Genomic DNA, 13,452 nt, shown 5'->3' on the forward strand with positions numbered 1-13,452 from the left:
GTAATTATTATATTATACATCATAAAATAATGTAAATTATTATTAAATATTATATAATATATACAATAAAAATTATAGGTCTATTAATACCTATAACTTAAATTATACTTGTATCTTACTCTTTCCTTCTCTTGCTACTTGGGTCCACAAAAATTACTGAATAAACATATCCTAAGCAGAAAAAGCAGTCCCTATTGAAGAACTCCACAGTACAGTGACACTCTGCTGTTTAGAATAGCACAGTCTGAAAGCATTCCTTGCCACTCAGATCCAGAGTCACAGGTGCTGGGGCCCAGTCCCATTCAGGGCCCTGGAAAAAGGAGGGAACCTACCTGGTAAAGCAGTCAGCAGGTAAATTTCAACAACTTAGGGAAGTGGTGCAGCCTAGGGACAGCCTCCAAAAAAATGGGCAAACACGCAATATGCAGCCACAAATAGAAATTTCAGAGGTCAAGGGGAAGAAGTTTTGATGACCTTACAATTTTTTTGCAGTGCTGAGTACTGAATTTCACATTTAAGAAAAATGTACTCTTGGAAAGAGGGAGATGACACTGAAGAGGCTGAACCCAGCAGCCCAGTTACTGTGGTCTGACTATCAGTTTTCTGGGGCTAACACAAGGTACATTTTGGCTCTTGAACAGTCCTCTCTTATGAGGTAGTGCTGACAGTGCCCATTTATATCTGCTGATGGTCTCTATTGCTCATTAGGGAGTTAAGCATGCAGTAGAGCTTATAACTCTGTCTAAAATGGAAAGGACTGGGTAAACCTAAAGTATTCAAGCAGAAGCAGAAGCAGATCTCTCTAGATGAGGCTGTGCAATAGTTTCTGTTCCAGGGCACCTTTTTTTTGGGGAGCAGGATAATGACTAAGCTCCCCACTCAACAAAAGTCTAGGCAAGTACATTTTGTTTATTATAGTGACCAAGCCCTCAGCCACCAAAACACATCCTGTAGAGCCTGGTTCTGCCTTCATCTGCTCAGTGCTGTAAATAACACTCCTGAGTACAGTACTACTCACTGGACTTGATTCATCACTCCTTTAATTGGGGCTTCATGGGATCTCCCCCAAAGCCCATTGCTAATTAACATGCATGTGTTGCTGATAGTCTTGTAATATTCTCCTTAACAACAAGAGGCTTACTAAGGTTTTGTCAGCCAGGACACACGAGTGACACCAGCCTGGGAAAGATAGTTAAGTCTGTGGCTGAATTAATATCTGCTTCCAGAACCAGTTCTGTGGGTGTGAAGAGCAATTGTGTGCTGTTTAGTCCTGTGATGAGAAACCAATTAGGAATTACATGCTCAAACTGTCCTGCTTCCTGCATCCTTTCTCACAATCAGATGTCATCTGCTGTGTGCAGACAAGCAAGAGGATTTTTTAATTCTTTGAAATTCCTCCTACAAGTCATATTTATTTCAGTGCCTCAGACCCTTTTTGACTGGATCTAAACTGAGATATTTTTTTAAATAGTGATGAGTTCTCAGAGTGCAACTATGAGAACCCAAAGCTATACTTTCTAGCACTGGGTTCTGCTTGTAAAATACTGTGAGAATTGATGCAGTTAAATATATAGTACAAAATCAGCTTTGTAGTAGAAAATAAATAAGATAGTAGCATGACTTCTACTTTTTTAACATCAGCATTTCAACACAATCTATACCTTTTGCTTTGGAAAAGCAAAATGGAAAGCAAAAGGGAGGGAAAAGACAAGCAAAAAGTAGACAGGAATTATATCCAGAATCAATCAAAATTTATCTGCTTTCAAACAAGCCATTTTCTGAAAGATTTACCGATCCAGACAGAGAAATAGAAAGCATTCCTTGATAAGAAATTACTGGCAGATAAAACCCATTTACTTTATTAGGACTCTTTGTTTCAGTAAGAATGTTGCTGGTGTATTAAAGTGAAACTGGAGGACCAATGAGAGGGTTTCCATGAGCAGCTAGACAGGTAGGAAGTTTGAGTGTTTAGCTCCTCATAAAGCAGCAATTGATTTTTACTCAGAGGGATGGGAACAGTACACAGTAGGAAGAAGTTGTACATAACAGGAACTGCCAACTAACCATTCCCTGAACATGTACTGAAGGTGAAAATTTGTCTTCTGTGCTGAATCCTTTTGAATCCCATGATTCAGGTAAGGATTGCTTTTGCAGATTCAAGGAGCCTTTAGGGAAAGCCTTGAAAAGATCAACTGCATGTTTGTCTATCCCAGCTTCTAATTTCTGTGGAAGAACTAGACTGCAAACAAGAGCTAAGTCAGGCAGCATTGCAGGACACCAATGTCCAGCCATTTCACAAGAGTGGGGTCTCATCACCTCCTGAAAAAGCTCTGGCCACAGAGTCCCTCCAAATCAACCCCTGGCCTCCATCTGCCCTGACAGTGAGAGGAGCCAGGTGGTAGCAGCCAGCCCTGGAGACAGGGCTGACAGCTCAGGAAATACTGGACTGCTTCCCTCCAGCAGCCAGCCTTAAGGAGACTCGCTACATTTGAACGCCTGTATTAATTTACTTTCCTTCTGGAAACAATGCTGCTTGATTTCCTGGTTTGCAGTGAAGTGGAGCTAATCTATCATCTCATCCTGCGTGCAAATTTTATTTCCATTTTACTAAAGAAGAGCTATGCTAGCAGAAGATGCCAGAACCTTCAAACTTCTTCCAAAAGACAATTCAATTTTCTTTTCTAGTAGGTGACCCCAACTCAGAGCCAGGAACATTCCTCTTTCCAACTCTATGCTACAACTAAGTCCTGATGCAGTTAATAGTCAAACACATGGGTTGGAATATCCTTATGAAAGTAGAACCCATGTGAGCAAAGGGGAGGACACTTCTAGAGGACCACAAACAAGTAAAAGGAATTGGCAATGGGAGAGTGTTTTCAGGGGGCAAGGATAAAACAATGAGACAAGCTTTCCCAGATTGATTCAATTTATATCTTTGGAAAATACACATAGGCTCTGAGGTTCAGGGTAGAAGAATAAAATAGCAAATTAGTAACAGATCACTTCCTTAAGAGGAATTTTCAGTCTTAGGAAAGTAGATGGGAGTATTGAGGATACAACTCCTTGCACATCAGCAGCTTTCTAAATTCCTGACAGTGATTTCTTTTATTTGCAGATCAGCATTTGTGCTTTTCCAACAACAGCAGATAAGAGACACTGCTGTTTCAATGAGGTGATGGAACTGCCGTGATGTTGTTCTGCATGAACCTGAATAAGCAAATGAAAAGCGCTTTGAGCAGTGGGAGCTCCATTTCTACAAAGGACTGTGGGAAAACAAGTGCCTTGCATAGAGCCCAGTACAGTGCCTCAGCTCCTTTCCTAGTTATCAGGCATCACAGAAAAGCATAACATACAAGTCTAATATCCACCTTTTCTGGTTTTTGTGTTTTTCCTTGGAAGATCTAAAAGTGGCTGAGAGCTTGACGCCAGCAGTCCATCCCTGGTCTTTAAAAACAGCCCAAAACATTAACAAGTTTAAACATGTGAACAGGTCCTTCTGATTTATATACTTGGACCTCTTGTCTACTGAGTACTCTAAGTACACATTTTGGTGAATGAGGATGTCCACATATCATCATTGCTCCTCTGGGTTCAGTGTTGGCACTGTGAATATACACATTCTCACACGAACAACCAGTCTTATGGATAGAAATAAAACTTATAAGAAGTTAAGCCCATTCCTATATATTCACAGGTTTGAAACTGCTGCATATACCTGTACTGAATTACAAGATGTTTTGAGTAAAGAACTGAGTGTAAGCTGAAGTGGGAAGAACATGAGCTAAAAACTAAATCACGTTCTCTTTCTTTTCTCACCTCAGCTGCAGTTATATGCATAAAATCAAGCAGGAAGATACAGCAGTGGTGAATGTAGCCTCAACTGGCCTCCTACAGCTGCAGTGAGACTTTGTGGGTTTTAAACTGGGGGAGGGGAAGAAATGGGTTTCCAGAGGATTAATAAAGCGATGGGCTAAAGCAGCTGCAGTACAAATGGCACCTCTCCACAAATAATTGCTTGGATTTCCACACACTTTACTGAAGAAATGGATCTTCTTAACAACGGGGAGGACAGAAAACCAAGCACATCTAGCTAACAAAAAGGTTATGAACTAAGCAGTGTCTCTGCAGCACGTATATGTATGTAAGTAGTATTCTAACAGTGCCTACCAAGAAGTGCAGCCACCTACAGGTATGTTATAGATCCTTTTCTGTTAGATTATGACAACACGCTCTACATGAGGTTATGGGGAAGCTGAATCACTAATGACAGACACAGTGGATATTTATCCCTGCCTGGCTGCATGGCACTCCAGAGTGTGCAGCCTGAGGTTCGGGCCCACTCCCTGCCACTGCACACGGCTGGTTTGTTTACCAGAGCATTTTGTCCACCTTTGCTCCTCTGGAACAACTCACGCCAAGCTCGAGGGGAAAAGTAGGAACAGCAGAAAGGAAGGTACGAGTCTTTCAACTCACTTGTGTGGCTTTGCCGTGTCTCATCCGCCGCTGGCAGAGCCGTGCGGGTGTCGGGGCTCCCGGCTGGGGCGGGCAGGGCCTGCGCTCCCCTCGGCTGCAGGCGCCCGGTGCCCGTCTCAGACGGGCCGGCCTGCGGCATGACAGGAGGCACAGAAAGGCTGAATTGCATAAACCTGAGCAATTTAAGGTTTAAAAGACCACACCCTCCCAGTCATGTCTCCCGCAGGCAGATAAGCATGTGCAGGCTGCTCATACAATAGTGTAATTTGAAGCTTTTACTTTTCTTTCCGGCATATACCAAAGTTCATTTTCAGTCAGGTTCTTCCCTGCATTTCTTTTCTTCTTTTAACCTGACAATAAGTATGGTTCAAATTTAGCAAATACAAGTGGACCATCCTAAAAATTACTTAAAGACAGAATGTTCATGCTGGCTTTCCCCTTTGAAAAGGAAGACAGGGTCCACACATTCTAACCCAGAATCGATAGTTTGGAATCTAAATCCTCTCTTTATTCCTGCATACTTGGTGGTCAACACTTGAACTACAAGAGCAATTTGTAAACTCCAGAATCAGCTGTCTGAAAATACAGCTGAAAAAAGCTCTGTTAATTTTCTGAACATTGCAAAATTAAGACTGCATTAAACCCTCTTACCCAGTAATTTTCAGTTTACAAAGCACCCAAAAAGGGGATAAAATGTTGTACTGTAGATAAGGTGTCATGCTGCTGCACTGTGATGCAACTGCTGAGAGTGAATGTTAATAGCAAAAACAGCAGCAGCAAAAAAGATCTTTTTTTCAAAAAATATTTTAAGTAGAGGAAAATAAACCCTCATCTTCCAACTACATGAATCACTAATAAATGCAATTACTTCAGCCATCTTAAGCATTTGCTGGTAAGGAAGGAAGTGTTATTCAGGAAGCATTTGGAGATGGACTTGAATCAAGGAATGGCAGGATACACTGAAAACAGGCAGGAGGAAACACCCAGCCTTTGATATAAACGTCTATGGCTACCAGGTCAATTCAGTCTTACACAAGTTTGTTTCCCTTCAAACATTTTCAAAGCATGCTTGCTACTTGTGACTATAAAATCTCTTGTTAAATATTTATTTTAAGAAATCATCAAGGGACTTGTCAAGCCCAACCAGCAAGTGTGACAGTCATACCCTTAGCTGGATGGATGCTTCTTTGCAGTAATATTTGCCTTTTCTGCCCTGACAGCATAGCACCTCAGCTCCAAGTTGCTCAAGAAAATCTGGGATGGGTTCTTGCCAAGCCAGCCTGCCAGTGCTCGGTGTATAGTTGTCCAAAACCCAGGCAGTGCTGTGCTGGATCTGGGGCACTGTGCAGCTGCTGCTCTTCCCCCAGAATGGGTGCAGTACAGAGAGACACAGCCTGCATGGGACCAGATGTCCATGGCGGTCACAAGGCCAGATATGCAAGCTTCATGCGTCAGTCGTCTGCAAAATTGAACTATGCATATGAAATGTACTTTTAAAAACATGCTTAAGCTACAGAAGCTTAAACGTTAGCAAATACATGCCCACAGAGCAAAGCTGGTGTTTAAATCCTTCCTTGCATGGGAGGTCTCTGTGAGGCTGCTTGCCCTAGATTAGGAAGCACAGAGCCTTTTTGTCACAGGTGACGACATGAGATGCTCAGTTACAGACTCAATTTCCATCCTAGCAACTAGCCAAGTTTGCCCTCCCTCCCACTGCTGGGAGGCTTTTCTAAGTTTCCAGACTACGGGCCAGCTCAAACTCATTTGTTCTCATGTGAATGTTACTGCATTGCTTAAATTGCCTTTTCTATCTCATGATATGCTTCCCTGTTTTCCTTTCCACTCAAATTCTGTAAGTCTCTGCTCAGACAAAAGGCTCTCTGCTCTCCTGCTCACACAAACAGTCCTCTTGGGCACTCATTCCTGTCCCCGTTCTTCACTCTGGAATGGTATTTATACTTCTTTATACGTACCAGGCAAATTATTTTCCTCGAAGGTGAGTTATTTATTGCCTCTGAAACAAATTGCTGGTGACCTCTTCAGTACCTGTTGATGGAAGGTACCAGCTGAACCTGTCTGTCATCTGCTGGGAAGGAACATAGAAGAACCTCCTTTAAACTACAGCCTGTGTACTGTATTATTTTTCAGTTCCTTCCTTTGCCTGCAGCAGATTTTCTTCACCAACATCACAAAAAAGTGAGCATTTTCCTACTACAATTCAGTCATTTGCACCAAAATGACAGCAGGTTATCATAGATCTGACTGGAGAATTGACACCTGTTTGATAAGCTTCTAATTTCCTGGTATAGATTTATACATTGGAGGCAAAAAAAATTACATATTTAGCTGTTTTTGAAATAAATTTGTACATGTACCTCAAGCTATGCAAATACAGGTATAAGGACTGACATTTCAAGTTGCGGATATTCCATACTTCACTGTTGCTTAAATTATTTCCAGGAGGACAATGTGCCATAAACTCTATTGTATTAGACTTACTCATTGATTTATTTCAATTAAATGATTTCAGCGTACATTGAAGGCAATGGCAGTACACACTGTGCAAGCTAAGTTAAAATATTAGTCATGTCATATTAGGGGAAACTGTAGTAATCAATGTTAGTTGATAGAATTGTAATGGATGCCATCTGTGTTGGGTTGAAAAGATCACTGTGTCCTGAAAACACAGAGGCCTGTGCATCCTCCTGTGAAGCCCCATGAAACTGGAGCAGAGGAGCCAGAGGTCAGGTCAGCTCTTTGCCTGTCACTGACCAGTCTCTCCCAGTCCCTGGTCCAGGTCAGACAGCACACTGATTACAAAAAAGGACATAAAAGAGATTTCTCCAGTACATGTTACATGTCCTGTCCACACAGCTCTGGCAGGGGACTGAGCCATACTGTCTCTTTCAAGTGCTCAACACCACTAGAGATTACTTGTAGATTTCTATGATGTACCACAATGGTAAAAAACACCCTTTTCCCTGACCCCCATGGATGGACAGTGGGATGGGGACCAGGACAAAGGGGACAGGTAGACCTGGCTGGCCCTTTGACTCAGTGGAGGAGCAGTGAGAAGGAATTGTGCCAGGAAAGGAGCATCAAGAGCTGTGGGTCACAACTCACAGTGGTGGGGACAGATGAGACAAGAGTTTAGGTCCTCCAGATGAAACTGTCTCTCCTGACCTCCAAATGGCAGGCCACGTGCACATCTGACATGAACATTCAGTGTTCTCCCATGGGCTTTCACCTCAGCTTGTAGAGGTATATTGAAGAATAGGAACAAACTCTAGGAGGGGAATAATCAGGTGTAGAAACTCCAGCTCCAGCATGCAGGCCAGCATTTTCATATCAGTTCCCTCTCTTGTTTCCTCTTTGTGGAAAAAGAGCAACCTGAATTGGATCACAAAACATAAAAGGATTGCCAAGCACTTGTACTATGGACTCTGCTGACTGCTGACTGCCACTGGCAGTCTGCTTGGAAATTAGGCTGGACTCTGCAGTCATTAATCACCAATATTAAATAGCAATTCTGTACAGTGTGACAGTTTAAATAAGAGGTTGACTTCCAAAATTGACCCACTTGGTATAATTTACAGTTGGCAAAGTCCTTACAAAGTGTATGTTACTGTGGGAAGTCATGTTTCATTTGTCATAAGCATTTACTGGATCTTCTGTATCCAGTATCTTTACATTTTCTAGATGACTCCTAAGGAGGAGAACAGGAGCATAATGGGAAATTAAAATCCCAAGATTAAAATAATCTCTTGTCCTCAATTAATGAGCAAACAATACTACCAGTAGTACCAGACTACTGTTTTTCTGAAATGGACTGCTTTCAGAGACTAAGAGAGCACAGGATTAAATATGGCCCTACGGGGAAAAATCCCAAAACAGCAACTTGTACCATTCCAGCAACTAAAACCATCCCACCAAAGACCCTGTATGGATCCCTAAGGAATGACCTTGCCTTGGAAGGCCCACAGACCCAGCTGTAAAATCTCAAGTGAATTCTGGGGTCCATCCACCTCCTCCAGAAAAAAAAAATCTGTGAACACATGAGCTTTACATACATAAGCAAAACAAACATTCAAACGACCAAATCACTCTGGCTGTAGGGAGGGGATAATATTACAGACAGGCAGGCACTATACGTTTTTCATTGGGAGAAATTCTTGAAGTTAAAAGATTAAGCTGGTCTCTCAACACATTCATTAGTTAAATTGCAAAGCAAGCTCATTACATAACCAACCCTAGGACAATTATATTTATCTCGTCAAGGTTCACAGTACAGATGGATTGCTGAGCAAGGTAACATGAGTACCTTCTGCAGGGTGAAAGCTCTCTGATCTATTTGAAACATCAGTGCTGTGCCCTGCCCGAGTTTTCAGATTATTTGTGTCTTTTTGGAAGAATACATTTGTGCAGTTCCTCCCAGAGGTCTCTCTAGCATGAAGAGAGGAACTGAGGAAAGCTGGGATTCATTCTATAAAAGTGGGCAAATCAAGGCACAGAAATTAAGTGATTTGCTCCTAATTACCAAAGAAGTCTCTGGCATAGAGAGCATCTCATTAATTCTCCCATATTTTGTGAGACACGATAAAAGAAATGTTTTAAGGTGGAGTGAAATTTCTGTATTTAAAGCATGTATAAATACATAGTGTGCTCAGCCCACTCTTGAATTAACTTTTACATCCAGGTTTATACCTGGAGAGTTCAATATTTGTTGATAGATGGAGGTCATCTTGTCTGACTCCTTGTATGTCACAAGCTGCACATCGCCTGCTCTGTCCCTTTGTGGAACCTGGGTTTAACCCTATAAGGAATCTTTCTAGAAAAGCATTCCACACTGGTCTGAAGAACCAAAAGATGGGGAGTCTACTGGTCTCTTTGGTGTCTTATTCTAGGAATTAATTGTACATTCATGTAAAAACACATGGATAGTTTATTGCTAATTTGATGACACTACCTCAGATTATTGTCATCAATTCATGTTATGCATTTCCTGGGAAGATGAAAGAGCTGCTATGTGTATCTTGTACCTCTTCATGTGTTATATTTGTACTAACATCCTCATCTATTTTTTGTGTGGAACAAAAAGGCTATGGTAGAGACCTGCCAATATAGCAGGTGTATTGGCTACCTCTCATGTAAGATTTTTGCTGTTCCCTGCATTCTCATCAAGTTTAAAATTCTCTTTTAAAATGCTGGCTGTGATGTGATTGATTTACTCCATGAGTCTCTCCATATCCATACATACAACAAACACAGACAAAATCAGACCTTTGCACTTGTACTCAAGGATCACACCAGATATTTTACCCTCCCACTGAGTTATGAATACATTCTAAGGTTGTCCATTAAGGTCTCCAAAATCTTTCCAAAGTCTCTGTTCTTTTTCTGAAGATGCCTCTCCCATATGGCACAGGTTCCCAGTTTCCAGGTTTATAATTTTTCACCTGACCATGTTAAAGCACACTTTTTTCTGTCTGAAGTCCACTTTCTGGGCAACTCAGATTCCCTTTTCTCTAGTGCCATGCATAATCAGTGAGTAGTACAGTATTTTTCCCATAAGATGACGTAGTGAACATTGCCAGAAGAGGTCTGAGTCCTGACCTGGCTCTGGAATCTCACTAAAAATTGCTTTTTAGAGTGATTTTGCAACAACTCCTTTGATCCACAAGACCTTAGCCACTTGGCATGTTCTCAAACAAGAATGCAAAATGCTAAATTTTTGATCAAATTATGGTAGGATATCAAACTGAAGACTTTCATTTTCTATTAGGCCTATAGTAACTTTTTTAACCAACTGGGTAATCTTACTTTAAAGAAGCAAGCCAAGCTTACCTGACAAGGTAATTGAATTGAATGAATTCAATGAAAACATCATTGGCTGCCATTAACAATAGTCCTGTTCTTTATCCTTGAATCCATATATCAGCTTCTCTATTATTTTGCTGGAAGTGAGGTCAGGGTGACTGTCATGCTGTTATCAGAATTATCCTGTTTGTGCCATTGGGGCACTGGCAAAAAAAATGAGCATTCTTTTAGTCTTGGCAGATTGCTCCAGTGTTCCCAAACTTATCAAAAGTTCTTATCAGTGGGCCAGAAAATTTCTCAGCCAATTTAAGAAAAAAAATAGGATGCATAGCTGCTGGCAATACTGGGGCTACTGCCTTAAAGCTGATTCCTCAAAGTAAGGAATTGTCTTCTTTTAGTTGCAGATGGGCAGGAAATTCATCCTCCTCACATGATGTATACAAACCCTATTCTTTCTTTCAAAACATACACCAGAAATCTTTTCTGAGCGTTTCTGCCATCTATACATTTCTTATTAACAGTTTCAGTACCTACAACCCTTGCTTGACACACATCATTGCTACTTTTTCCCTTTATGTAAATCTAAGACTCTTTCAGAACACCATTTGCTTTCCAAGAGTAGATTTTGGGTTAGATGTTACTAGTAATTTCCATACATAATAGCATATAAATACCATTAGATATTTATCTCCTTTTTACAGCTTATTTTTCCAATATACAGCAATATGGTATATTTAAATATATAGATATTGTGTGTTTGCATGCCCACACAAGTGTCTATAGATATGTATATCTATATAGTCCCATATATAGATAAGTGTGGACAATTTTATACCTATTTAAACACATGTACACAGATGAGTAAGTCCATTTCTACTTTTTGTCTTCTTTTGCCGCGCATGCCCTTTAGTAAATTCTTGAAAAATTTTCAGTTTTGTTCATGCCTCCATGCCTCTGCTTATTCAGTTTTATTAAGGGCTGTCCTTAGCTTTGGGAAATCGGCCTTTTCAAACTAGCATGTGTGAATGTTATGGTTTGGGACTATATTCTCTTCAAGCATATTAAATGTAACTAGGTCATGATCAGTTTTTCCTGATATAACACCTGATTTCCAGTCTAGTGGATAAATTCACCTTTATTTGTCAGGCTACCTAAAAGCAGAATTCTTCCACTCTAACAACTTTTGTTTTACAGAACTATCATCCAGTATTTAAAGCTACTCTATTGATGTTTCACCAGTACCTAAATGAAATCTTAAGCAAGTATGCCAAATAAAGTTCCCCATAGTTACACCCTTCCCACAAGCAATAGTAGTTCAAGGTGTCTTCACATTCATTTCAGTGACTTATAATGTCACCTGTGCCCACCTTTGCTCACCACTGAGCCTTGATAATCAGCATATTTCTTGTGCTACATTTCCTAAAATCCTGCACTTCCCAGTTCTAGGTAGGGAGATATACGTCACCAGGTCGTAGACAAAGTCATTCCCCTCACACAATTTCCTTTGTCACCCTTGGTCTGCTTAAACAACTTATACAATATTCTAACATATTGATCCCTCTAGCACTGTAACATGATGAGACAGTTAAGTTGAATTTATTTTGATAATTGATAAATTCTAGTTGCTCTTACTTATTACCCAGATTCCCAGCTTCAGCATATAAGCATTTCCAAATGTATTTCTCTTTGGATCCTCTACCATGCTGATTTAATTTGTTTCTGACAAGAAGGATTTGAACCACATTTACTTTCTTAACCCCCTTCTGCATGCAGTTGCTTTAAATACAGTTGTGGCAGTTCCCAAGAGCCAAGATATTTTGTCCCAACCGCACCTATTCAATCTCTCCATCTTTTAGTACTGTATATATTACAAGCCAGTACAGGGTTTAGCTGGTATGTAGTCAGTCCAAAACCAACATGGATATTTTGTGCTGACCTGTGGAATGCTAACACAGGCTGGCTGGAATACAATCTCTGCAACACTGTTTTAAAAATGGCATTCAGCATCATTCTTTCTGTGTCAGTGTCATGTTTTTGCAGGTGGCTTTGCAAAATAATTCAGCAAATAAAATTTTTAATATCAGTGTAAGTACTCCACGTAGGCCACACAGGCACAACTTACCAAGGAACTGCAGTGTTCTGCAACACTTACAACACCTTGAAGCCAAAAGACTCAGTGCTGGCCTAAGCCAGTCATGGAAACTCTCTAAAGAGACCCAGATGTGTTCCACACAGGAGAAAAAAATGCTTTAATAGCTGTGCATGTCTCACTGTTACCCACTTATAACTGTCCTTTTTTTCCCACAAAGCACAAACAAGGAAGTTCTGCAGAAATCCTTCTGAGAACAGGCAGGGGCCTGCAGACCTCTCAGGTCTGCCTGGTTACTGTGCTGGTACCTGCCTTCTTATAAGAGGACAAAACTCAGCACTGAACCCGGGTTTGTCCCTTGAAGTGTTTAAAGCCTGTGCAATCTATTTAAGAAAAACAGGGCATGCTTTTCAAAATGTGTCACTTCCATTGATACAGTAAGAACTTGCAATAAATTGGAGTCAGGATACTATGGGCACTCTGCTCTTACCTCAAAGAGGTAAGGGATCTTCTCCATATGTGGAAAAGTTGTGTTTTTTACTGGACTAATTGGTACAACTGGAGGAATAGTGTGCCTTCTGGAATGCAAGTGTGTCTTTGATCACACACACTGCAGGTTCTAGTACATCCACACAGGCACTGCAAGTTCTAATATATCCACACAGCAAACCACGAAAGGTAGCTGCTGGGAAAGAGCACACAGGAAGGGGCCACCTCGAAGGCAGTGGGAATTTTTCAACTCACTAGTTCCTGAGCAACCCAGTAAGTTCAATCTGAACACATTGTTGCCTGGAGATTGTGACAGTGTGCTGATCCAGCAAGTTCAGCAAACAGGGAATAGTGCACACCTTGCAGATAACCTCTCTTCTACTAAGTGAGTTAAGCATCAGCACACCCCTTTCACATGCTAACTGGTAAATTGTTAATTTATTTACTGAAGGGAGAGTGCAATGCATACAGTATAGATTACACCAGAAACAAAAGTTGTAGGGATGCAAAAACATAATTACACACAGGCCAATGTAGAGTATAATATGTTATACAGAGAACTTCCTTAGTAATGCCTATTGCAA

At 40.9% G+C, this 13,452-nt stretch overlaps 1 protein-coding gene across 3 annotated transcripts in view; it reads right to left on the reverse strand.

Annotated features, from left to right (window-relative positions):
* The window catches only part of LNX1 (ligand of numb-protein X 1), a 243,102-nt gene that overhangs the window by 92,735 nt on the left and 136,915 nt on the right, over window positions 1–13,452 (reverse strand). The window contains exon 1 of one of the 3 annotated variants that reach the window (XM_063401935.1): window positions 4,474–4,610. The exons of the other annotated variants lie outside the window; for them this stretch is intronic. The gene's annotated coding sequence lies outside the window, so the exon portion shown is untranslated. Of the gene's footprint in view, window positions 1–4,473; window positions 4,611–13,452 lie in introns of those variants that run through there. 3 annotated transcript variants of the gene reach the window in all.

This window comes from Prinia subflava, chromosome 7, assembly GCF_021018805.1.
Source record: "Prinia subflava isolate CZ2003 ecotype Zambia chromosome 7, Cam_Psub_1.2, whole genome shotgun sequence".
NCBI classification, from domain to species: Eukaryota; Metazoa; Chordata; class Aves; order Passeriformes; family Cisticolidae; genus Prinia; species Prinia subflava.